Here is an 11,708-nt window from a genome sequence, read left to right on the forward strand (position 1 = left end):
AGCATGGAGACAGCCCATCGGGTACAAAGATGAGGACCGATGTATAAGTATTATATGCCTATGTAATATATGTATCCCCTGACTGAGTCCTAGAGATGTCAAAAATATGTATAATAATAAAAAAATTCCTTTTTTAAGAGGAAGAAATTCTAAGAGAAGATTATTAAGAAACACAGAAATCTAGAATTATGATGTTTCTGGTAAGAGCTGATCTTTTAAAAAAATCAATGTTTGTTGGTATTAAAAACAAAAAGACGAGCATTATAGGACTAACAATAAACTTTAAGATGTTACTTACCTGCGTTGCAGTCGGGAGGAGCACCAAAAGGCTTTCATATATTGCTGATGTTTCTTCTTCTCCTTTCTGTCTTAACCAATGAAGGGTATAGGCATGTGACTGTCCATCACAGATATTTATAAATTTTTTTACATAACAAAATGCTAAGTTTGTTTTAAAAGAATCAGTGTCAGGTCATTGTGAAATTGTGCATGTTGTATTTTCTGACAGTTGTGTAATCTTTTCAAAGCCAAGGGAAACCCTGTAGATCTCTTTCTCAGCCTCCAACAGAAAGTGACAGGAGCCTGTGAACCACTTCAGGTTGGCAGAGACACTGAAGGGTCAGCAAAAATACGCCAGCTAATAGCACTGCTATTAGCTGCCTGGCAATTGCACCCTAGACTTGGGTTTGCCCCCTGAGCGCAGCTATGGCTGCTAGAGAATGACTGTGCTCAGGAGTCAGTCATGCTAGGTGGGAGGAGGTAATGAGGAGGGTTTAGCGATCCCTGAGTAACACCAGGTGCCCCAGCAGGAGCACCGATTGCCATCTACTGTCACCGCCACCCTCTTTCAAATTAGCATTCACACAACAGTTAACAGCATGAAAACAAAACCAAATAACAACAAAGCCTCACACACAATTACCTGATCTCTGCCTGGCACAGACTGCAGAAGGAAAAAGGAGAGGTTGCTTTGTTGTTGTTTGTATTGCATAACTAAAAACTGACGTGCAGGACAGCCTTTCCCAGATCAGTGAGCATATTGTACTGACCTCAGACCCAGATTTCCTTTGTATGCTGACTCAACGCTTCACCTAACCCAAGCTTTTGTTTCTATTATGTTTTCATTTTTGTTTCCAAATTACAGTTATTCATTTGATTACTTACTTATTTGTGTATGGGCGGAGGGGGGTGGTGTTGCGTGCGTGAACATTCACATTTTAATGTGCTACTGGTATGAAAATCATAGGATGCGGTGGTTTGAGTGAGAATGACTCACCTAGGCTCACATAGTTGAGGGCTTGGTCTCCAGCTGGTGGAACTGCTTCAGGAGGGTTAGGAGGTGTGGCCTTGATGGAGGCATGTCACTGCAGTTGGGCTTTGAGGTTTCAAAAGGTCCTGCTATTCCTAGACAGCAATCTATGTATCTGTCTGGCTATCTAACCATCTGTCTGCCTGCCTGCCTGTCTGTCCATCTGTGTGTCTGTCTGTCTAGTCTATCTGTCTGTCTAGTCTATCTGTCTTTGTCTCTCTTTTTCTCTGTCTCTTTCTGCCTATTGTCTCTCTCTCTCTCTCTCTCTCTCTCTCTCTCTCTCTCTTTCTCTCTCTCTCTTTAATCTTTGCCTACTGCTTGTGGAGCAGATATAATCACTCAGCTGCTGCTTCAGTGTCATGCCTGCCTGCTTGCCTGCTGTCATTTTTTCTGCCATCATGGTCATGTACTCAACCTCTGCAATTATAAGCTCCAATAAACTTTTTCTTCTATAAGTTGCCTTGGTCATGGCATCCCTTCATAGCAATTGAGAAGTAAATAAGACAAAGGAAAACACACAGGAGTTGGTTATCTCCTTCTACTATGTGGACCCCAGGGATGCAACTACAGTTGTAAACCTTGACAACAAGTACTTTACCAGCTGAGCTATCTCGCTGGCCCAGCTAGCCCAGCTTTTAATAGTGATTTGAATGTGATGAAGTGAATCCAAGATTTCAACCCTGAAAGAACGAATAATTAATGGAAATCTGTAATTTCTATAAATGATTGCTGGAGAATTATCTACTGGTGGTTTATGTTTTTTTTTTAACTTATTTATTTATTTACTTATTTACATCCTAACCGTAGCCCCCTCCCTCCTCTCCTCCTGTTCCAACGCTCCCTCCCTCTTCCCCCCCCCCCCCTTCCCTATCCTTGAGAAAAGGGAATCCCCAACAACAGCAAACCCCCCCCCCCCCCCCCCCCGCACATCAAGTCTCATCAGGCCTGACCACATTCTCTTCCATGGTGGCCTGGCAAGGCAGCCCCGCCAGTGATTGAAAAGCATACAAGAGAGTCCTTGTCAGAGACAGCCCCTGCTTCCCTTACTAGGAAACCCATTTGAATACCAAGTTGCCCATTGGATGCATATGTGTAGAGGCCTAGGTCCAGTCCATGCGTGGACCTTGGTTGGTGCTTCAGTCTCCACAAGTTCCCCACCCCCTGGGCCTAGGTTAGTTGGCTTTGTTAGTCTTCTTTTGGAGGGCCTGTCCACTCCAGGTCCTTCTAGCCTTCTCCCCATTGTTCCACAAAGCTCCCTGTGCTCTGCCCAAACTTTGGCTGTGAGTCTCAGCATCTGTTTTGATCTGTTGCTAGGTGGAGCCTCTCAGAGGACAGCTATGCTAGGCTCCTGCCTGTAAGCATAGCAGAGTGACCTTAATAGTGTCAGGAGTTAGTTTGCTCCCATGGTGTGGGTCTCAGATTGGGTCAGGCATTGGTTGGATATTCTCTCAATCACTGCTCTGTCCTTATCACTGCACATCTTGTAGGCAGGGCAGATTTGGGTCAAAGTTTTTTGTGGGTAGATTGGAGTTCCCCTCTTTCCAATAGGAGTCCTGTCTGGATAGAGGGCAGCCTCTTCACCCTCCATGATCCCCACTACTATGGGTCTCAGCTAGAGTCACCTGCCCTGTTGTTGGTCTCCAGCTTGTCTCAGAGATGCCCGCACCAATGGTATTTCTTCTCTCTGCAAGCCTTCTGCCCTCCCACCCCACCCACCCCACTCTTTCCACATCTGATCCTCACCCTCATTTCCCTCAATACTCCCTCTCCTACCCTGTTCCCTCTCTTCAATCACTCCTACTGTCTATTCTAGTTCTCCTTCTGAGTGAGATTCAAAGATCCTCCCTTGAGCCCTCCTTGTTACTGAGCTTCTTTGGGTCTGTGAATTGTAATATTGTTATCCTATACTTTATGGCTGTTACCTGCTTATAAGCGAGTGCATACCATATGTGTCTTTCTAGGCTTAAATTACCTCACTCAGGATGATCTTTTCCAGATTCACCCTTTTCCCTGCAAATTTCATTATTTTCTTTTTTTTTTTAATAGCTGAGTAGTATTCCATTCTGTAAATGTGCCACAGTTTCCTTACCCATTCTTTATCTGAGTTGTTTCCAGTTTCTGGCTATTACAAATAAGCCTGTTGTAAACACAGTTGAGCAAATTTCCTTGTTGTATGATAGAGCATCTTTTGGGTATATACCCAGGAGTGGCATGGCTGGATCTTGAGGCAGAGCTATTCCGAATTTTCTGAGAAACCTCCAGATTGAGTTCTGAAGTGGCTGTAAAAGTTTACATTCCCACCAGAAATGGAGGAGGGTTCCCTTTCTCTACATCCTCACTAGCATGTGCTGTCATATCTTAGCTATTCTGACAGATGTAAGATGGAATTTCAGAGTCATTTTGATTTTTATTTCCCCAGTTACCAAGGACATTTGAGCATTTCTTTGAGTGTTTCTGGGCTATTCAAGATTCCTCTTTTGAGAATTCTCGGTTTAGTTCTATACCCCAATTTTTAATTGGATTATTTGTTTGTTGGTATTTACTTTCTTGAATTCTTTATATATTTTGGATATTAGCTCTTTATCAGATGTAGGATTGGTGAAGATGTAGGGAAAGCTGACATTTTGTTCTGTTTACAGTGTCCTTTGCCTTTCAGAAACTTTTCAGTTTCCCGAGGTCCCATTTATGAATTGTTGATCTTGAGCTCCTGTGCCAATGTCAAATCTACCTGTGTGGCTTAAACTATGGACATGACCAGGAGTAGCCATTAATGGTCAATTCTGTTCTTAATCACTAGTAATTAAAGAAAAATCCCACATGAGATTATCTCAGGCTGTCAGTCCCTCCTGATAGACAAAAATAGGCTCTTAGAAACTCATTTACCTAAAACACTTTAAAAAAAAAAAAAGCCAGATCTTAAAGAAGGTAAATGCAACAATATCTCTCAGCTATTTATTTTTGTACCCATCATTTCCATTTGTGCATTAATTCCAATACTCAAAGGCACAGAAATCTTAAGTCTCAGACATTCTTTATTCAACCAGTGAGAAGGCATGAATTGTAATCTAGGGTAAATTTTATTTATATTTTTCAACATGTTCCCTGCCCTTTCTCTGTATGCTTTAGCCAAGTTTTGTTTTGTCTTATTTGGTGGGTTTTATTTTTGTCTTTGGAAATTTAACAAAGAAAGGCTCAAAGAAGTAGAAATTTATTCATACCACAAGCAAATTATAAATGTTCAAGTATTCAATAATGCTAGAGACACCTACTATTTCCATTCTTCTGCTCTGTCATCCAAAACGTACTGGGTTTTAGCATTGGGTTTTATCCTTGCATTTATTGCCTTGTGGAGGCAAAATGGCTGCTAAAGCTCTGGACTCAAGGTAAAAAGAATAAGAGGGGAGGGAGAATCAAGAAAACAGCATAGGTCAGCTCTTTCTTTCTTTCTTTCTTTCTTTCTTTCTTTCTTTCTTTCTTTCTTTCTTTTAATCAAGAAAATAAAAGTTCCCAAAAATTCCATCAAATTTGGCAAATTTCATCTTGTATCTTATTAGGATCTACTTCATGTCTACCCCAGACTGCAAAAAGGGAAGGAGAGAAAAGGAATGAAACAGAGATGATAGAGAGAGAAAGGGAGAGGAGGAGAGGGGAAGGGAGGGGAGAGGAGGGAAAGGAAGGGGAAAAAGAGGGAAGAGAAGGAGCGCTGTCATGGTTAGGTTGGCTTGTTAACTGTGCTGCATCAGCGGGCACTGGACATGAGCAAAGAAGTAAGGAAGGAACAAGAATGAGAGCAGGCATCTAGCCACGTGTTCCTTAGGTATCCGCCTGAGACCAGGCTCTCTGCATTCCCATGGAGGCAGAAATCTGCTAAATTCTTAAATGAAAGAAGTACAGAAGCACCAGTCAGTGGTGGCACACGCCTTTAAGCCCAGCACTCAGGAGACAGAGGCAGGCGTAGCTCTGTGATTTTGAAGCCAGCCTGGTCTACAGAGTGATTCCAGGACAGCCAGGACTACCCACAAGAGAAACCCTGTTTCAAAATTCCCCCTTGTAGGGAGGGGTGTGATGGGAGGTCAGAGGGCTTGCAGAGAGAAGAAAAAGAAAAAGAAAATGGAAACAGAGCAGATTATAAAAACCATTCTGCCCTATCCTCTCTACCTGTGGTGTAACTGATTTTAGTGAAAATGGATGGCTGTAACCTGCTCGTTGAGAGGAATCCATGAAATAATACTCTGAACTCATGTAGACAGTGCTCTAGCTTGTGATCTCTTAATGTATACTTTTCCTCCCCTTTCTGCTTTCTGTAAGTTAATTCTTTAATGGCTGCCCTTAAGTTCATTGAACCCCAATACATTCAATTTAAGAACTATAAACTGCGGTATATTAATGATAAAAATGAAAAGTCCTTTTTGACAACACTTTCTCACAAGTAGATGATCAGTGATTGTAGTTTTACAGCAAAGTGCTTCGACTGTTATTGGACACTTTGAAATGCTGGGAGTTCTGCAACCTTGAGACAAATCAGAGCTATTTCCACTTTTCAAAGCTTCTTGACATGCCAGACGTCAGATACCTTTATCGTGATGTCTAGCCTTGATAAACATCAAATGGCAGACCAGCCAGTGGCGCAAAGTGAGAGCGAAACCTCACTTTCATATTAATTGTCTTGCTCCCCCCACCAAAATGCTGATTTGGTCCTTTCAGTTGTTTGGTTGATTGAATGAAAAAGACTTGCTAGTTTCTCACAGTTTCCACTAGGTCCAGTCAAGAAATTAAATGTTCAGATGAAATCCTATGTGCCTTGAAACCCAGGTTTCAAGATAGACATGAAACTTGTTTCAACCCTGGTCAGATGCTTTCGTGTGTCCACGCACTGTCAACAGACACACTGTAGGCGAGGCTGTGAATAAGATAAGGGTCCCTGGCCTCCCTCACTGGGCTTATAGGGAAACCAAATAGACACACATTTTCAAGCCATGTTTACCCAGAGGGATTTGTAACTAAGCTAAGACCTCACACTGCTGAAGGAAAGCAGTACCAGGTATGAAACAAGCATGTCGTTTCCATAGCTCCACACACCAATGACTTATTTCTCACCCAGGTTAACGTCAAATTAAAGCTCTGATCCCTTCATCTAAGGGTTTTGCCTTCCTTGAAGCCTTCTGAATCCTTTCCACTCAAAAGACAGATGAAGAAAAAAAAAAAAAAAAAAAAAAAACAAAGTTTGATTTGTGTCAGGTTTTGTTTGTTTGTTCGTTAAATGGGCCAAGCCAAGCACATTATTTCCACTGATGAGTAATTTGGTCACGTGGTCATAGCTAATGCAGTGGAGGCTAGGGAATATGGTCCGGTCTACCTGCCAAGAATGAAAGGGGTGGGCTAGAGAGAGATGTACTGGGTTGAGCTGTGTTCAAACCTGAAAGGTGAGTTAAATTGAGTCATAAAATTAGAAGGAGAGTGGGAAAGAGGTTGTTAAGAAGGTTTTGGATAGAGATGACAGAGCAGAAAAAATAGAGGTGAAATCATGAAAAGCAGAAGCAAGAACATGTCATCTAGGAGCTGAAGGTTGGCTAGTGAAGACGGAGTAGAAAAGCTGGGGAAGCAAATGATAGGTAGCCCATAAAGATCTCTGCAGACCGAGGAAAGCTGGCCCTATAGCAAGGAAAATAGCATGCCACTAGAGGGTTTAAATGCCAGGCAAGTCATACCACTGAGTCATATCTCCAATCATTGCAGGCTTAAGTCAGGGAAATGAAATGGCCAGGTTAGGCCTTTAGGAACATAAGCATTCAAACAATGTGAAAAGGAAATGGAAAGAAATGATGGGAAAATAAGAACACAAATAGTTTAAGGAACTATTTCAATCATAAGGGTTGTAGAACTTGAGCTAGAGTAATGTCACAGTGAGGCGTGGGGATGAAGACTGATTTGGGAAAATTTAGGAGGCAGAGCTGAAATAATATAATTTCCAGTTCTGTGTGTTATATGTGCCTATAACAGCAGCCGGTGATATTTCAGCTTTTCATCTGTATTTCAGCGATGTATGTACTTGCTCGTTCACCTAGGTAAACTGGAGCCAATGTTTCTAATCCGTGTAGCTCCCGGGTTTCACTCTCTGGAATGAGGTTAGTGTGTTTCTAACCTAAAGAAAAAGCTATCTCAACAATACACTCTATTTGGAATTATAAATGCATGCTGGGATTTGGACTCCTTGTCCAAGGCCATTTGGCAGAAGTCATTACAAAAGTCAATAACCAAGATGAAATTAGGAAATTCCCAAGTGACTCTGGGAACCAGATATTGTATTTTTCTCATCCCATAGACTTCTAAAAATTACAGAATTGCCCAAATTAAAACAACTTTTTTTTTTCTGCCTCATCCAAAATCAGGTTACATTTTGGTTTGGAGTGATTGTTTAATTTTCTCCCTGGCTGAAAAAGCAGAGACATCTTTGTCAGACAAGAAGCAAGATGTGCCAACAGTCTTGCTGAGCAAAGGCATTGCCATCATGTTTCTGAACATATTCGTTTGGCAGAACCCCAGATTGGGTTCTGGGACCTACCACCTGAAGACATTCTGTTTTTGTAATATCAAATCACAAAGATGCTGGTTGCCAAGACTCACACTGTTGTCCACCTGGCCAGCCCCGACCACTTTAGAAATTGAGGAAAACCATGAGAAAATCCCGGCTGACATTGTGGAACTCAGGCCATGCCCACAAGTTGATCATTAAAAGTCAAAGTGCTTCCTTGGTTCAGAAACTGCATACTGTGTCTCCCTGACTCTTTCCTGACCTGTGGTCCTAACGGTATCATAGTGTTTGCCTCTGTTTCTTCATCCCTCTCTTTGTTAGCGTAACCACACCTTCTTGTCTGCTCCTCATAAATCCCGTTCCCTCCTCTGCTCTGTGTATATTCTGTTGCCACACACTGGTTTTCAAGCTCTGAACTCTACCTCTGGCTCCTCCTCAGGATGGAGGTGTGTATTTCTTCCAGGCACGTCACTCCTATCATATCCTAATGTTCTTCTGCCTTCTGCAGACTCTTGTCTGGTACTGAGGCTCTCGTGTCACCCCTAACCATCATTTTTGACCTCTTCAACTGGATTATCTATTGAAGGTCATCTGTCTTCGCAGCTAGCTATCATAGCGCTCGTTTTTCAGTATAATAAAATGTGACCATAGGAATAATCTCATGTATGTCTCTTTTTCTTAGGATTTGGGAGGTCTTCAGTAATAGGAATTGACTAATCACTCCTGTTTCTTACTAAAATTCTTTTATTTTTCTTCCTTGGTTCTTACAATTAGAAATCCAATTTTCAGTCTCAAAATAGATCTTGAGCAGAGTCCATCTTTGTCATTTAGTTGACAATGCACTATTCAGGTCAGATACAATAACTCTTCAGCTTTGGGATCAACTAATGGGGGCATCTCCCGAACAGTTCCAGCAGGAGGATTTTTGGATAATATAGGAATCCAGCTGCCTTGCCTGACTGCAGAGTAGCCTCCGGGCTGCTGGCCACAGCTCCGCCACTGTTGGCAATCGCCACTGCCTATAGCATCTTGGCTGCTCTGCAAGAGGTGGTCAGTGATTCTAGCCTGATGAGGCCCAGGGCTCCCAGCAGGGAGGGCATAGCAGCAAGCGCCACAGCTCCTCCCATCAGATCACAGGGCCTGCTGCTGCCAACCAAGCCTTGTGCCCACTCAGCTGAACTAACTTTTTCTCAAAATCTTTTTGAGGCTTTCAACTAATTATACATTATTATACCTTATTGTACATAATTATTATATAGTATTAAAGCATTATTATATTTCAACTTATTATATACGTTTTTGTTCAGTCCAGTAAATGTCTTCCTGTTCTCTACTGCAGAATAACCAGTAGCTCACAATTAACTCAGTAGGCCAACTACTGTCTCTGTTGTTCTCTCTCACCCGAAAATCATTGACTACATATATGTATGTATGTATATATGTGTGTGTATATATACATATTTATGTGCATGTATGCATTGACTGATTTTTGTAATTTTATGAGTTTTTTTTTTTCTAGATGTTTATCCAGTCAACGCTAAGTACTATAAGATAGAAATTCTCACCAATTCGTCTTTTTAAAATCCCATTGCTGGCCTATATTCTGAATCCCACGTAAGCCTTTCTTTAAAGTAGCGTACAGCAGAAAATTGAAATGGTGTTTTTAAGACTCTCAAACTTAGTGAAACCTAACACATACGGTGCATTGTGTCAGCTGCGTTAACTGCTCTTCTCGTGAATCTTCACAGCAAGAACTACATCCTTTTTAAAAGATTTATTTTGTTGTATGTGTGTGTGAGTCTATGAGAGACGGACATGTGGGCACCCACACAGACCAGAGGGTGGCACTGGATCCCTTGGAGCTTAAGTTACAAGAGGCTGTGACCTATCTGACAGGGAGGCTAGGAACCAAACTCGGGTCCTCTGGAAGGGTGGAAGTGGTCTTAACTGCTGAGCCATCTCTCTGGTTCAGAAGTGTGCCTTCTTATCCTCATTCTGGTAGATTAAGGAAAAGTAACTAAAGCTCAGAATGGCTGAGTGATTTACCTAAGGTCACACAGCCAGGAAATACCAAAACTGGATTCTGTAGTCCACCTGCATTCAACACCCACATGACTCTAATGACATTATTTTTTGTATTATGCATGATGATACTGAGGTCTGAAGTACTGGCAGAATGGTTAGTTGGACAGGGTCTTGGATCAGAAGACTAGGAAACCGTTTCAAGGAGTCCAAGCCCAGGATGAAGCATAAGCTTTATCAGAGCATAAACAAGAGATTTTTTTTACACATATTAGTTTTTTATTGCTGCCATAACAAAGTTATCATCTCAAAACCATCTGAATTTATTGTACTGCGATCCCATAGCTCAGGTCCAGCCCAGGTCTCACTGGGCCCCAATCAAAATGTCCTCAGTGCTGCACTGCTTTCTGGAAACTCTAGGAGAAAATCCATTGTCTTGCCTCTCCAGCTGCAGAGGCCACCTGCAATTCTTGGCCCATTTCCCCCTTCTTTATACCTTCTAAGCCCGCGGCGTAGTTGCTCTCACTCCGCAATAATGTAATGTTATTTTACCTCCTTCTTCCACGTCTGGAGACACTGTGGCTACAAGAGGCCCACCCGAACACCAGGTTAAAACAACCAGAACAAACAACAAATTTACCCAGGCTTCCAAGAGAAATGTGTGAGGGAGAGTTAATAAGCAGTTATGGGTTGAAGCATAGACACACACATGCACACATGAACACACACAGACATACATGGATTCACACACGTGGACACAAACGCACAGGGACACACAGACAGATACACACACACACACACACACACGCACGCACGCACGCACGCACGCACGCACGCTCACTGCTCAAATATGAACCTCCAGTATCTTAGACGTAATTTGATATTTGAAATATTGTCTCAGCAGATTACTTGAGATCACAATCTAAAAGAAGGAGCCCCTAATCCGACATTATTGATGTCTTTATAAAAAGAATGACATGCTGGTGGCACTAGTGGGGGACAAGGTCAGAACGCCTGTGACACTGAAGACAATAGAGTGATGCCTCTACGAGTCAGAAATGTCAAAGATTGGTGGAGAAGAAGCAGGGAACAGATTCTCACAGCCTTCAGAGGAAAGCAGACCCGGTGACACCCAGCCTCCAGAATTCTGACATCGTTGATTTCCATTGTTTAAGCCACACAGTTTCTGGAAAGGTTGTTATGTCAAGTCTGAGAAACTTACGGACTTTCAAGAGCGCGAGATCTGGAGAGACAGGCGGGGAGTTCAGCCAGTGGTTTGCACAGGGAATGAGAAGTAAACAGATGGAGCACCAGTGTTAGAGAGCAATCAACGACAAATATAACTTCGTAGCAAGTCAGCTGATCAGGTTGGATTATTCTAAGACCCTGGAACGACACAAAGCCTGGATACGGGGAGAAAGAGCCACCTCACGTTGGGTGAACTCAGGGCCAGGTCAGATGATTATCACTTAGTGACATAGCCTTGTGACAAACACCTTCTTTCAAGTGCTTGGCCAATTTGTTTATTGATTCTCTGTGGTTGCCTTGCCTACAAATGAAGGCCACTAAAAGGTTTCTGTGTGTTCAATTGTTTTAAATATTTGGTTACTCAAGGAAGTTAATTGGCTGCCCCTCTTCTCACTTGGGCCGAAGCAGCCACAGGAGAAAACCATCTGGTGGGACAGGACTGAACAACAAAATGTGGGTTTCTTTTACCGTGTTCTTCCTTCTTGTCCACATCCATAGAGGACTTCTCAAAAAACAAAAAAAGCTACGATGTGTTTCTCACATAGAAAAATGTTGTTTGCCACATGTAACAATGCACACCCAAGTCAAACAATGCCT

At 42.3% G+C, this 11,708-nt stretch overlaps 1 protein-coding gene across 1 annotated transcript in view; it reads right to left on the reverse strand.

Annotated features, from left to right (window-relative positions):
• Nucleotides 1–11,137, reverse strand: part of Stxbp5l (syntaxin binding protein 5L) — a 278,666-nt gene extending 267,529 nt beyond the window's left edge. The window contains exon 1 of the mRNA XM_055625237.1: nt 11,086–11,137. The gene's annotated coding sequence lies outside the window, so the exon portion shown is untranslated. The remainder of the gene's footprint in view (nt 1–11,085) is intronic.
• Between the last annotated feature and the right edge of the window lie 571 nt (nt 11,138–11,708).

Source organism: Psammomys obesus, unplaced genomic scaffold (genome assembly GCF_907164565.1).
Source record: "Psammomys obesus unplaced genomic scaffold, mPsaObe1.curated_primary_1811, whole genome shotgun sequence".
NCBI classification, from domain to species: domain Eukaryota; kingdom Metazoa; phylum Chordata; class Mammalia; order Rodentia; family Muridae; genus Psammomys; species Psammomys obesus.